Source organism: Alexandromys fortis, unplaced genomic scaffold, assembly GCF_014885135.2.
Source record: "Alexandromys fortis isolate MF-2015 unplaced genomic scaffold, M_Fortis_MF-2015_v1.1 scaffold_47, whole genome shotgun sequence".
NCBI classification, from domain to species: domain Eukaryota; kingdom Metazoa; phylum Chordata; class Mammalia; order Rodentia; family Cricetidae; genus Alexandromys; species Alexandromys fortis.
Genome location: NW_026067957.1, coordinates 5,218,791 through 5,233,187, shown reverse-complemented (window position 1 = coordinate 5,233,187; position 14,397 = coordinate 5,218,791). Strand labels below are relative to the sequence as shown.

At 50.5% G+C, this 14,397-nt stretch overlaps 1 long non-coding RNA gene across 1 annotated transcript in view; it reads left to right on the top strand.

Moving 5' to 3' along the window:
* LOC126507719 (uncharacterized) overlaps window positions 1-13,525 on the top strand; it is a 26,951-nt gene extending 13,426 nt beyond the window's left edge. The window contains exons 4-5 of the long non-coding RNA XR_007593619.1: window positions 10,952-11,079; window positions 13,100-13,525. This is a non-coding gene — a long non-coding RNA (uncharacterized lncRNA). The remainder of the gene's footprint in view (window positions 1-10,951; window positions 11,080-13,099) is intronic.
* The last annotated feature ends 872 nt before the right edge of the window (window positions 13,526-14,397 follow it).

Here is a 14,397-nt window from a genome sequence, read left to right as displayed (position 1 = left end):
CTTTTTTTTCTTTTTCTTTCTTTCTTTCTTTCTTTCTTTTTTTTTTTTTTTTTTTTTTTTTTGGTTTTTCGAGACAGGGTTTCTCTGTAGCTTTTAGTGCCTGTCCCGGAACTAGCTCTTGTAGACCAGGCTGGCCTCGAACTCCCAGAGATCCGCCTGCTTCTGCCTCCCGAGTGCTGGGATTAAAGGCGTGCGCCACCACCACCCGGCTTCTTTTTCTTTTTTAGAGCAGAGTCTCATGTAGCCCAGGCTGCCTCAGATCCCTATGTAGCCACAGATGGCCCTGCACTTCTGTTCTTCCTGTCCCTACCTCCTGAGCACTTGGCACTTTAGCTCCAGGAACCTTTTCTGGCCCCTTTGGGCACCTGTACACACATGGTATATATTCACACAGACACACACATAGACACAAAAATAAGAATGAGATGTTTTGGTGCTGGAGAGATGGCTCGGCGGTTAAGAGCACTGACTGCTCTTCCAGAGGCCCCGAGTTCAATTTTCAGCACCCACATGGTGGCTCACAACCATCTATAGTTAGATGGGATCTGATCCCTTCTGGCATAAGGTCAATAGAGCTTATAATAATTAAAATAAATCTAAAGAAGAACAAAATGCTTCCCCTCAAACCTGGGTACCCCTTGGCTGTTGATCAGAGATTCTCAGCCTAAGTAAGAACAAGGTCCAGGGTCGGTAAAATGGCTCAGTGGATAAAAGTGATTATCAACAAGCCCCAAAGCCTGAGCTTGGTCACTGTGACCCCTCTGGAAGACGAAAACTGCTTCCTCCAAGCTGTCCTCTGATCTTCACATACAGACTATGTATGATGTACATATACATACTCTGATGTGGGAGTGTCATATATCAATCTGTTGATTTCATTGGTTAAGTTATAATAAACCAGCTGCTTGTCATAGGGTAAGGCATAGATGGGAGGAGTAAACAGAATAGAATTCTGGGCGGAAGAGGAAGTGAGGTCAGACTCTGCTCTGCTTCCGGAGAGACCGGACAGCTCTGCTGGAGCAGAGACGCCATGCTCAGCTCTCCCGGGTAGACGCGATAGCTCTGCACTCTGAGGCAGACGCATGAAGCTCAGATCCACGATGGACGGAGGCTAGAATCTTCCCGGTAAGCGCACCTTGGGGTGCTTACACACATCATTAGAAATGGGCTAGTCCAGGTGCAAGAATTAGCCTGTAAGGGCTAGAGTTCATGGGCCAAGCAGTTCTTTAAATGAATACAGTTTGTGTGTTGTTATTTCGGGCATGAGCTAGCCAAGCGGCTGGGGTGTTGGGGACGCAGCCCCGCCGCTCCTTATTTCAACAATACTCCCACATAGACTATGATGTGTATATATGTACTTACACACACCACACAGACTATGATGTACATACATGTACTCATACATACATCACACATAGACTATGATGTACACACATGTACTCATATACATCACACATAAACTATGATGTGCATGTATGTACTCACACATACATCACACAGGCTATGGTGTACATATATGTACTCACACATACATCACATACCATAAATTAACGTAAAGTAACAACACTACAACAAAAAGTCGAGTTGGAGGCCTCACACAGAGGTAGTTGAATCTAGGATCTCTTTCAACCACACCCGTAGGCCAGAAGCCCTAGGGCTAATGTGAACACTCGCTCATCTTCCCTATGGGGCTAGGATGTGAGTCAGTTGGTAGGGTGCCTGCCTACCGTGTACAAAGACTTGGGTTAGGAAAACCAGGTATGGTGGCACACACTTGTAATCCCAGTACTTGGAGGTGGGGCAAGAGGATCAGGAGTTCAAGGTCATCCTTGGCTACCCAGGTCTGAGGCCATGCTGGACCACATGAGAGAGATCTTGTTTCAAAAACTGTTTAAAAAGAAAGCAAAAAACTAGAGATGCGAGCTACAGTGATTCATTTCTTACCACGGAAGGACGGACTTCAAGTACTAGAAGCTCAAGACGGAAGATGGTATTGAGTTCCCAGACAACTAGAGCGACCTAGTGAAGACCCTGTCTCCCTCCACTGTGGGTTTCTAGTGCTGTGGTGAACCGCCATGACCAAATTCGACTTGAGGAGGAAAGGGTTTTATTTGTCTTACACTTCCACATTGTATGTGGTCCATCGCTGAAGGGAATCCCGACAGGAACCCAAGCACAAGAACCTGGAGGCAGGAGTGGATGCAGAGGCCATGGAGGGGTGCTGCTTACTGGCATGCTCGTCATGGCTGGCTCAGCCTGCTTGCCTCTTTTTCTTGTTTTGTGTTTTTCAAGGCAGGGTTTCTCTGTGTAGCTGCCACTGTCCTGCTGGTATTCACTCTGTAGACCAGGCTGGTCTGGAATTCACAGTTCTATCAACCCTTGCCTCCCGCGTACTGGGATTAAAGGCATGCACCACCACCATCCGGTTTGGAGTTTACCTCTTGACAGATCAAGAGCGGCATGTGTTTCTGAAACTGCAGAACATGCTTTTGGCCATCACTACCACCATTGCCAGCCGCTCTCAAATGTCCTCTGCCCACTCCTAGTCTGGCTGAAGCCTACAAGGCCCCCACCACAAGGCGCATGCCATGTTTTGTCTTGACTGGCCTTCCTACCCAGTGACCCATCTTACCCCGTGCCTTGTTGCACTGTGGCCTTACGCATATCTGTCTCTTCTCCTCGAAAGCAAACACAGCTGTTTCCTGACTTCCTGCATTCCCATCACCTGAGTTGCCCCCAGCAGCTCTTGTTCTTCGGAACCTACAGGAACTTACCAGTCATGTTGCCAGTTTCTCGGAGACTGCAGCTGGCAGATCCCACACTGTACCCAGCCTGTCCCAGAACAAGAGCTCTATAAACAGGACAGTCTCATGTTGCAGTCTACAGATGCTTACTTAGGACTTGCGTAGTGGGAAACCTTACTACTAATGCAGGAAGGACCAGATACCTCAACCACCGTTTCTCACTGTCACCGGGCGATGTCTGGAGGAAGGCGGACTTCCACCTCCACCTTCTGACCCAGAGTTGGCCATTTACCAAAGGCCTGGTGGTTCCTATGCAAGTCAGAACTAGAGGCCACTGAAACAACAGCTTCCCACAGTAAAGATGTTGCATGCTTCCTCCTGGGGAGATGTGGGCAGACATCTGTTCTCCTCAGATGTGGCATTGAAGACAGACCAAAGAAATAATCCAGGCCAACTGTAGCTTGGTGAGCAGAGGGAATTGGTTAGGGTCGCGTACAGGGTGACTGCAGGCAGTTGGATCGCCCCTGGCACGGGCGGGCGAGGACTCAGGAAAGATGTCTCTGGACACTCCCCGCAGGCTTGCGAGTAGCTCTGCAGTCCTTGCCCCTCAGCACTTATTTACCATAGGCGCGGGCAGGGGCCTCACAGGTCCTGCAACTTTCTTGCAAGTTCTTGGACTTTGAGTTCTGCGAGCACCCCCCCCCTCCCTCCAAGAGGGACATTTGAAATAGCTGTACAGTGAGAAAGTAGAGGCAGGTTGGAGTGCCTCAGATGCCCCTGGAGTAAACCTGAGGAGATACGATGTAGACAGATAGACACTGGGGTGTGTATGAGGGGAGATTATGTACCCAGTTTAATTAAATTCAGATATCTAGGGATCCAGAGATCAGCCTGACTCTGCCTTCTGATGCTGGAATTACAGCCTTGTTGAAACTACCATACCTGAGCACAGTTTGGAAGCAGCCATCTTGTTTATTTGTTTATTTATTTACACCCTCCCCCCCCCCCCGTGTGTGTGTGTGTGTGTGTGTGTGTGTATGCGCGCGCACATGTATGTGCGCATACGCGATGTGCACCCCGTGACCAGGCTAGCTGGCCTATGAGCCTCAGTACTTCCAGAGTGACTTGGGTCCCCACTTCCTGTTATCAATAGTACTGGGATTACAGACTACAGGTCTGCCTCTGTGTGGGTTCTGGGAATCTGAACTCCAGTCTTTACATCTGTACAGTCTTGCAATGGTATTTTGAATTTCCTGTGCTATACATAGTTACGTGCAAATTTCTAATAATATAGAGATATAATAACAGAAGGCAAAAAGTTGATTACCATACTCTTACCGCCTTGAGAAGACTGGAGGAAACCCGCTAAAGAAGAGAAGGGGTGTCCTTCCTCCCCCAACACTGCTACCGGCGGCAGGGGTTGGCCGTGATTTGGGCTCTGTTCTGCTGGCAGGGTGGAGCCTGTCATCTGGCCCGGACAGAATTATTGCCTCCAATTACATGGTTGATTATCAATTACTTGTGTCCACGGGAGAGCATGTGTGCGTGTGTGCCTAAGTGTCTTTGCAGATCATTAAAGGTCGTAATTCTGGATTACCGTTGATTAATGAGAGGGAGGGAGGCCTGGTACCTCCAGCAGCCGGCATGGCAGCCCCACAATTATATCCCAGCTGATCAGTAATTGGTGCATCACAAGCTGATTTCTCTCTCCGCTGCCTCCTCCCAGCTTCTCCTGCAAGCTCCACAATTAGCGCTCTTGCACCTCCCTTCCCAGCCCAGGCAGATTTCAGAGAGCTGCTTCCTGGCTAGGAGAGACTGTAGAGCAGGATGGAGGACCCCCGCTCCCAGGCAGGATGCTGATAGCTGGATTGGGGGAGCTGGCAGCTGCATCGTGGTGGGGACGTGGGGCTGGCGAGAGCCAAAGCTGTCCCCACCGTCATGTTCTTCCAAGCAAGTCTGACCCTCCACCCACAACTAGAGATCAGGAATGGAAAAGGACGGTAGCGCTTTTCTGGGGAGAGCGGGTCCTCAAACAATAGTCTATAATAGTGTAGCAACCTGCGCCACAGAGCCCAGGGCCAAACTGCAGAGGAGGTCCTCCCGCCATCGGCAGCTGGCCAGTCCTTTGTGCTCCCAGGATGGGGAGCGACCACGTGCAGGAATGTGCAGAGAGAGCTCGGTGCCACCGACTCTGGCCCTGGATTCTGGCACCTGCATCCTCACTGTTCTCTCTGCATCCCCACTGTTCTCTGCACTTGCAGGGTGGATCCCTAAGAGGCCCTTCCACCCCAGATGACAAGCCACTTGTTGTCCCCAGGAGAAGGTCCATGTCTTCAGGTACACCCCCGCTCCCGCCCCCTACCCTAGGCAAACCCCATTTCCATCCGATTGTTCCTTTATGCTGGACTCTCATACCGCCCAGGAGCCCCACCTGGACCCCATCCCGAAGACCAGAGTGGCTCCACCCTCCTTTTCATCCCCAGGAGGCTGCAGGTTCCAAAGCAGAAGTTTAAGGGATGCTTTTTGGGAATGGGAGAGGATGGAAGGGTGGGGCTGCCCAGGAACCTTTTACATGAAAGATTCCCGTGGCTGCTACATCACCAAGTAGGGTTCCTGAGCCTCACAGCTGCCTCAGCCGTGTTCTTTTTTATCGACTTAGAGTGGTCAGCGGGGTCATGGCAAGCCGGAGAAGCAATGCTAATGACTCCGGCTCCACGTGGCGACCATTCAGGGGGAAAAAAAAAAAAGCTGCAATGTTCTCTCTGCCACATTAATCAGAGAAACACATCGAGAGCCGGTTGCATGGAGACAGCTTTCCTCGTGGTACCTGCCCTGCATGCTAATCACTTCCCTTCCTGGCAGTGAGTCAGCTCCGAGCCTTGGCTGGTGGCAGTGAGGCCTGGCCAGGAGCACCAGCTCCACTCAGGTGTCACAAGCCAGAGCTGTGGCACCTTATACCCTACCCAGATGCCCCTCACCCCAGTGCCCATCGTCCGCCGCTATCCATCCCCCTGGTATAAATTTTGGGTCACTTCCCATGCCACTTAAGACTTCCCTCATCCCAGGTCCAAAGGGAATTCTTCTCCAGAAACTAGTTTCTGAACAGAGTCTGATTAAAGTAAGAGGGGACTCACTGTCGGGCCCTTGGATGACAATGACATCACCTTAGATGGTATTCCGCGGGTGGCAGTCACAATATAAGCAGTCTAGACACATTAGCTCATTTGATTCTTATGTAACCTTTCAGATTATTCATGGATGTGACTCCGAGTTTACAGGTAAACTCCCGCAGAGAAGTTTAGGGAGCAACCAAGGTCACACACCTATAACACACAGAGACTGAACCGTGGCCTCCCAGGGCTCTCCCTGGGCCTGGCTCTCCAGAACACAATAAAGTGTCTGAATAGTTTTATACATAAAGGTCATCTATTTGTTAATTCAGCAATTATCTGTTGGACCTACTGTGTGCCAGGCACGTAGCTAGGCACCAGGGAGCTATCAGTAAATGAAAGAGACCGCAGACAGAGAGGTGATTGACAGGAATTTCACAAATTCGTAGTCATGGAAAACGTGGTAATCTGGGTAGTGGTGGCCCACGCCTTTAGTCCCAGCACTCGGAAGGCAGAGTTTAAGGCCAGCCTAGTCTACAAGAGCTAGTTCCAGGACAGTCAGGGCTGTTACACAGAGAAACCCTGTCTTGAGAGAAAAAAAAAAAAAAAAAACCAACGTGGTGAGTGCCCGCGTAGAATCGGTTCCCGTGAAAATGTGTACTGGTGGGTTCCTCGATTCTTTTCAGGGGTCCAGAGAAACATTTGTCAAAGAAATGACACACGGCAGAGACTAATATTTCACAGTGCAGTCTTTGTGCCTGGACAGTGATGGCACTGGCCCCTGTGTTGGCAACGGAAGCACCACAAAAGGGAACTTGTTTAGAAAAGCAGGCTCAGGTGTGGTGTCAAAGACTTGTTACCCAACATTCAGGAGGTATAGGCAGGAGGATCCAGAGTCCCGGGCCAGCCTGGGCTGTTACATGAGACCCTGTATCAAAGAAGGAATTCAAACTCTCAGGCTCCATCCCCGACCTGCTGCGAACACAGGATTGTACAAAGACGATGTGTCTTGCACCCCACACAAACACAACTTCACCCCAGGTCCGAATCAGGGCCAGCACTCCTGGGGAGAGGGGAACCGGAAGGGCCTGAAGGAAGGCAGAAAGACAGTGTCCCCCTGGAGACCCTGGCGGCTGGCTTTTTCTTCAGCTTCCCTTGTCCTTGCTTGGGGCATATCACCTCTACTACAAGCCTGCAGGTGTGTGAGGGCAGAGTGGCCTGAGATAGCCTGGACAGGGACTGGCCTGTAGGTGTGGGAAGCAGTTCTGCCCTGAGTCATTGTTCAACCAGGAAGCTTGGCCAGAGGGGACCCTGGAGGAAGAGCAAGTCACTGAGTTGAATTTTCAGGCCTGAGGTCTTCAGTCCCCTGACGTGACAGTCCTTTGGTTTCCAGGAAGCTCCAGTTCAGATCATGAATCCTGTTGCCGGGGAAGTTTCTTCCCTAGTGCCCAGAAAGGACCCCAAAGACAGCCTTCCTTGTTCTCTACAGTCTGCTGAGGATCTGAGGAGCCAGTTGGCTCTCAGCTAGAGATTAGTTTCTGGGCACAGGGTCCCCGGAGGTGGCCTCTCCCCTCCTCTAGAGACAGCCCTGATTGTAGCAGACCATGCGTAGCCCAGAGCAGGCAGCATCCTGCATAGAAGAGTTGCTGGCGCTGCTATGGAGCAACTGAAGCCAGGAAGGAGCTTGTAGTGGGAGGCTGGCCACTGTCTCCAGGCTCAACACTTCAGACTAGGTGTGGCTCCCACCCCTGCTGCCTAGAATCGTTGGCCTAGAAACAAGCCAGTGTTGGTGACAACCAAACAGCCTCCAGGCCCCACATCTACTGGAATTTATGGGACACGTACTATGGGGAGACATTGCGTGAGTCCCCTTTGTGTGTCCGCTCCGAAAGCAGTTGGTCTTCAGGTCCTCCCTCCTGTCGTTGTGTCCACAGTGTGTATTGATCATTATTTCTGCTGGCCGCACATCAAGACAGGGAGGTGACATAGGCACAGATGCTCCAGAGGGACAAGTATGATAGTTCTGAGTGTCTTATTATTATCACTATTATTGTTATTATTATTGCTGTGTACTTATTTTGCTTTTTGGAGACAGGGTTCCTCTCTGTACCTCTGGCTGTCCTAGAACTAGCTCTGTAGAGGTTGCGTGGCCATCTCACCCCTCTCACTCCTCTTTGTGACCGTGTCTTTAGGGCCACATGGGCATTAGTTGTGAATGAGCTAATGTCCCCAGAGCCTAGCTGCTCTCTTGGTGTGGAATAGGCCTGTGACCAATTTGTTTTGTCCCTGGTCCCTGTTCTTCCCCCTAGAACAAGGAAAGAGGAAGCAAAGACTCTCTGGAAATTGAAACCAGACCCATCATAGTCCTGGCAGCCACATGAGTCTCCAGGCCAGAGGGCCTCTCTTTGAGAACAGAGAGCCCTGGAGGGCAAATAGGCCCTGTGCCCAGTACGGCAAGACGGGCTAAGGAATGCAGTGCCAGGCAAGATAAATACTTTTGGGGTCTTGGCCTAGCACTGGGGACTGTTTGTGACTCCATTAGAGGCAGGTTTGGCTCCAGCCAGAAGCCAGAGTGTTGGCTCTGGCTTAGGCCTGGCAATGGGCCGACCGCCAACATGAAGGCAGAAAGAAAGCTATTCTTACCCCTTCCCACCCTTCTAGGGATCGGTGGGAATGGGGGGCCAGAAAAAGCAGCTGAGTTTGAAGTCATTCTACTCCCGCTTTTTTGGGTTCCTCACCAATGCCTCCCGGAGGTCCCCAGGGAAGTGCTCTCCCTCTGTGAGGGCCGCCTCTACACAGGCACTGTTGGACTTGGAGCAGAAGTCCAACATTGTCCCCCTCCAGTGTGGCAGTGGCCTTCTGATGTTGATTCAGGTGACATTCTGATGTTGATTTCACCTTGCCTAGTGGAAGCTGAGGGACTTGGGAGAGAGACATCTTCCCAGAAGAAGTGCAGGCCTGGGGAAGCAATCAGGCAACAAACAGAACAAACCCGAAGAGGCAGTGCTCTAGCTTTCTCCGCTCTTTGTTTTGGAAACAAAAATACAGAGAAAAAAAAAAGTGAGCTGGTGGCTCAAACCTGTAATTCTAGTACCCAGGAATCTGAGGCAGGGGGAGCACCATGAGTTTGAGGCCAGCCTCTGCTACAGAGTCAGGTCTGTTTCAAAATAAATAAGCAAATAAATAATGAGAAACAGCAGCAGCAGCAGCAACAGGAAAGCAGTTCCTTTCATTCCTGTTCCTGACCAGTGTCACCATTGTCCCCGGCAATAACCATAAGCGCACAGGTACCACGCCAGACTTTCCAGGTGTTTACACAGAGAACACACACTTGCTCGCATATGGACGAGGTCAAGTTCTTTGTTTCATGGCGGTTTTACACAAATGGCTGACCGGATGGCTCTGCAGTTGCTTGCTTGGAACAGTCCACGCTGGACTTCCTCTCGGGGGAAGGAGCCTTGCTAGATTTTTCTTAGCTTTCTGCATAAACGGTCCGCGTGTGGCTATAGCACCGACAGCTGGTTCTGTAGCTTCTCCTCCGCCCCTGCTCTCCCTCGGGGAGCATGAGGCAGCTTTTGTAGTAAATGGCAGGTCTACCCGATTCCAGGGGCCACCACCCACTCTCAGAATGTGACAGCCCTGCCTGATGGACAGTTGAGGTGTCTCTGATTGTCACCACACCGACAATCCCCCAGGGAGCATGTTGCCCGGGCTCTCTGCATGATTGTAAATAATCTTTCGGCCATCGCTTCCTCTGGTGAAGCCGGTGGGCAAAAATGCGTGCCCGCCCTTCTTGGTGGACGCTGCCACAATGTGGAAGGGTGGCTTAGGGCTCTCTTGTTTCCTCAGCCCTCAGCCATACAAGTCTCAGTAGCACACACACACACCTCCCACGTGACTGCTGACTGAGTGGCCGTTTTCCAGGAAATCGATTGTAAAGACCTCAGCGTGTCAGTGGCTTGCACGCTGGAGGCAGTCCAGGGAGTAGATAAAACTGTATGAGAAAAATCTCATCCTGAGCTCAAGACGGCTGGTAATGGGGGCCCTGCGGTGACCTTTCTGGAGAACTTATGGCTTCACTCTTGCTCACTCTCCACCTCTGGCCCCCGGCACAAGGGTAGTCCCTCTGTCTTTGAAGGAGCCTCTCTCCTCATGAATAGGTCTGGCTACCAGGATCAGGCCTGGCCCAGGGGCCAAGCTGTCTTTGTAGCCAGGGGCTATCAAACCCTCTCCTAGTCCCAGACCAGTGGCTCCTCCCAGCTGGGCACAGCCCATTCCTCTCCCACCCACACACACACAAACACAGGTGCCAGGGCTGCTATTCAGGCGAACCCCCCTGTCCTCCCTGACCTTCCAGAACATTCAGGCACTCAGCCAGCCTGCTCAGTCTAAGGACACAGGAGCCCTCAGGCAGAGCCTGTTCCTCTGGGCCAGGTGGAGCCGGTGTTTTTCTTCTGAGAAATCACAGGCTACATTGCCGAGGGGCCTCCTGCCTTCCGTAGCGCGGGGCTGCCTGCAGCAGTCTCTCCCATTCGCCATAATGGCCCAGCAAGGGAGAAAGGGAGGTGGGAGCAGAATCAAGAAAGGGGAAAGAAAGGATGAAAAGCAAAGAGTTGGGGGTATGAGACGAGGGAGATGTAGTGGGCAACCGCAGATCCGTGGGCGGGGCCGGAGCACCGCAGCGGTGGTAACGCAGCCCATCACCGTGGGTGCAGAGGCAGCTACCGTCCATGTGTTTCATCATCTGCAGATTCTCTCACTGAATCGTTACACTAATGCCAGCATGATTAGTAGCTCTCATTAGTTTTACACATATAATATGAGGCTGGGTCATTTGTTCAGTTGTCCCAGCTGGTAGGTGACAAAGCCAGCATGCTATCTGATCCCAGAACTCTATCACTGTAAGAAACCATTTCTCTCCCGTGGCCAGCCCTCAGCCAGTAGGATTTCCAGTTAAGCCTGCATTAGCCCTCCAGTGTGGCTTTGCCCTGTGCCCAGCACCCCTCCCCACAACCCTGCCAGCCTGTATCCTGCCTCTGAGGTCAAGGGGAACTCAGGTTTGATCTGTTGGGATCTTGTGTCTTTGTCTTGGAACAGCTCTATGTGTGGTACAAGAGGCCAGCGGATGAAGGGGGAGTAAAATCAGGTCCCCACAGTCTGATGTCTCTCCTCAGCCCCGGTACAGGTGCCCAGGAAATCTCCACTGCGGAGCAGAGACTCATAAAGTGAGTGGTTGTATTTATTTATTCGGTTTTTTTGAAACAGGGTTTCTTTGTGCAGATTCAACTGTTCTGGAACTCACTCTGTAGACCAGGCTGGCTGCAAACTCACTGAGAACCGCCTGCCTTTGCCTCCCTAATGCTGGGATTAAAGGCGTGTACCACTATGCCCAACTGAATGATTGTTTGTATTAAGACAGGGTCCTTCAGTGCTGGGGAGGAGCTTATCTGGTAGCGTTGAGTACTTACTTGCCTAGCATGCATGAAAGCTCCGGGTTCGATCCTCAGGGGAGCATAAACAGGCATGGTAGTGAACACATGTGATCTTGGCACTGAAGAAGTGGGAGGATCAGGTCAAGTTCATTCTCAGCTACACATGAGTTCAAGGCCAGCCTGAGCTACCTGAGACTGTATCTCCTCTAAACAATATTGGAATACATTTTATTTTTCTTTTTTCTTTTTAAAAAGATTTATTTACTAATTATGTATACAGCATTCTACTTGCATGTGTCCCTGCAGGCCAGAAGAGGGCACCAGATCTCGTTACAGATGGTTGTGAGCCACCATGTGGTTGCTGGGAATTGAACTCAGAACCTCTGGAAGAACAGTCAGTGCTCTTAACATCTGAGCCATCTCTCCAGCCCCTACATTTTACTTTTCAATGTGTGTGGATGTTTTGCCTCTGAATGTATATGTCTGTGCACTATATGCCTGCCTGGTGCCTTTGGAGACCCGAGGAAGGTACAGCATCCCCTGGGTGTAGAGTTGCAGATAGTTATGGGCTGTCACATGGTTTCTGGGGATCAGATCTGAGTCTCTAGACCATAGCAGGGTGTGGTTGTTCAGACCTTTAATCCTGGTACTTGGGGGGGGGGGGTGCACAGAGGCAGATAGATCTCTGAACAAGTTCTTCTAAGATGGCTGGGCCATCTCTCCAGTGCCCATAAGACCCCATCTCAGAAAATAAAACAAACCACAGCAAAAGGGGCATTTATATGTTGACCCGGTTTCCTAGATCCAAACAACCTTTCTACCTAGTCGCTGGGACTACATGCATAAACCACCATGTCTAGCTCATGTGGTACTAGTCATGCCAATATATAAAGTACATCTATCCGTTGTCCTGAAAAGATGTCCTATATCTTATTCCATCAAAAATAAAATCAGGTTAGGGGCTGGAGAGATGGCTCAGTGGTTAAGAGCACTGGCTGCTCCTGTAGAGGACCTGGGTTCAGTTCCTAGCACCCACATGGAGGCTCACAACCATTCATAACTCTAGTTCTAGGGGATCTGATGCCTTCTTCTGTCTTTTTTTTTTTTTTTTTTTTTGTGGACATCAGGCCTACACATACGTGCCAGCAAAACACTCAAGCACACAGAATGAAAATAAATATTTTTTGTTGTTTTGTGTTTTCAAGACAGGGTTTCTCTGTGTATCCTTGGTTGTCCTGAAACTTGCTCTGTAGACCAGGCTGGCCTCGAACTCACAGAGATCTGCCTGCCTCTGCCTCCAGAATGCTAAGATTAAAGGTGTGTGCCATCACCAACAAGCCAAACATAATCCTTTTCTTTTTTTAGATGTATTTATTTTTATTTTATGTGCATCGGTGTTTTGCCTGCACATATGTCTGTCTGAAGATGCCAGGGTCCCTGGAACTGAACTGGAGTTACAGACAATTGTGAATACCTGCTATGTGGGTGCTGGGAATTGAACCCGGGTCCTCTGGAAGGGCAGCAATGCTCTTAATCGCTGAGCCATTTCTCCAGCCTCCTAAAAATAAATTTTTTTTTTTTTTTTGGTTTTTCAAGACAGGGATTCTCTGTAGCTTTGGAGCCTATCCTGGAACTAGCTCTTGTAGACCAGGCTGGCCTCAAACTCACAGAACTCCATCTGCCTCTGCCTCCCTAGTGCTGGGATTAAAGGCTTGCACCACCACTACCCGGCTCCAAAAATAAATCTTAAAAAAAAAAATGTGGGTCAAAGCGCTGGTTGTACAAACACTAATGCCTGCTTCTTCCCTAGCAGACACCCTGTGCTCCCGTGAGGGCCTGGAGTGGCCTTGTGCATGTGCAATCCCATTACCGGGGACCCGGACACAGGTGGATCCCTGGGGCTTGCTGACAGCCAGCCTCATTTAATTGGTGAGCTCCGGGTCCCTGTGAGAGACTGCGCCTCAGAAAAATCAAGGTGCCTGGCATTCCTGAGGGTGATATCTGAGGCGGACCTCTGTCCTCACGGCATACTCAAGCACACACAGAAGGAAAAAGCAAGTGAGGCTATCAGGCTGTATAACAGCATGACACCGTTTTATTAATGAAACAAAAGGAGTCTTTATGAGACGGATATCTGCCAAGGTGTTAACAGCTGATTTTCGTTGTTTTCTTTTGGCTTATCTGTGTTTCCTGTTGTTTTTTTTTTTTTCAATAAATATCAATTATTTGCATGGTTTTAAAGAGCAATAAAAATAAATCAAACTCCAGACGGGTTGTACTTTTTCCTGTGTTCATCCCCAACCCAACTGCTCTCAAAAAAAATATGCATATATATGTCAATCATCACAACACTCGAATATTCCCCTTTTCTCCCTCTGTCACTTAGACAACTGGGTTGAAGGGAGGGGCTGGCTGCTCCCAGAAGCCCCCTGCTGACTAGTGGCTGCAGAGAAGGCTGTAGCCTCCTGAGGGCACCTGGAGGCCTTCTTCCCTCCCTCTCCACCTCCTTCCTTCTCTCCTCTGCCAAGCCCTTCGCCCCTAGCAGGAAAAGGTGGGCTTTCCACCTTATTGTTTGTTTATGCAGATGACGCTGGCTTCAGAGGGCTAGGAACTCTGACCCACGCTGTGGTAACTTTGCTCCTGCCAACCTGGAGCCCAGGGACATGTGGGAGGGTGTGGGACCCCCCTCTCCACTGCTGAAGTGAAAACTGGCATCATTGTGGCAAAATAAAGAGCGACAGAATTGTAATTGCTGCCGCCCGCCCCTCTATGCTGTGTGAGGAAAAGCAAGGCCCTAGGGCACTGCCATGCTGGTCCCTTCTAGGAGGCTGGAAGGAAGGGAGGGAAGGATGGGAACTGATTCTTCTGAGCTCCTGGATTCCTGAGCATCCATTCGGGTCTGGCTGGGGCCACTCAGGTAGAGAAAGCCCACTGGTTCACGGAGGTGTGGGCTCTGAGTGACCACGGTCATCCCGGAGAGATGAAGATGAATATTGGCTCCTAACATCCTCTCTTTCCCAGGAGTGCGTTGCCTGGGGATGCCAGTGGACAGAATCCTCTGTAGCAAATCAAGGCTGGATCATTTAGGGAAGGGAAGGTTTCCTGAAATCT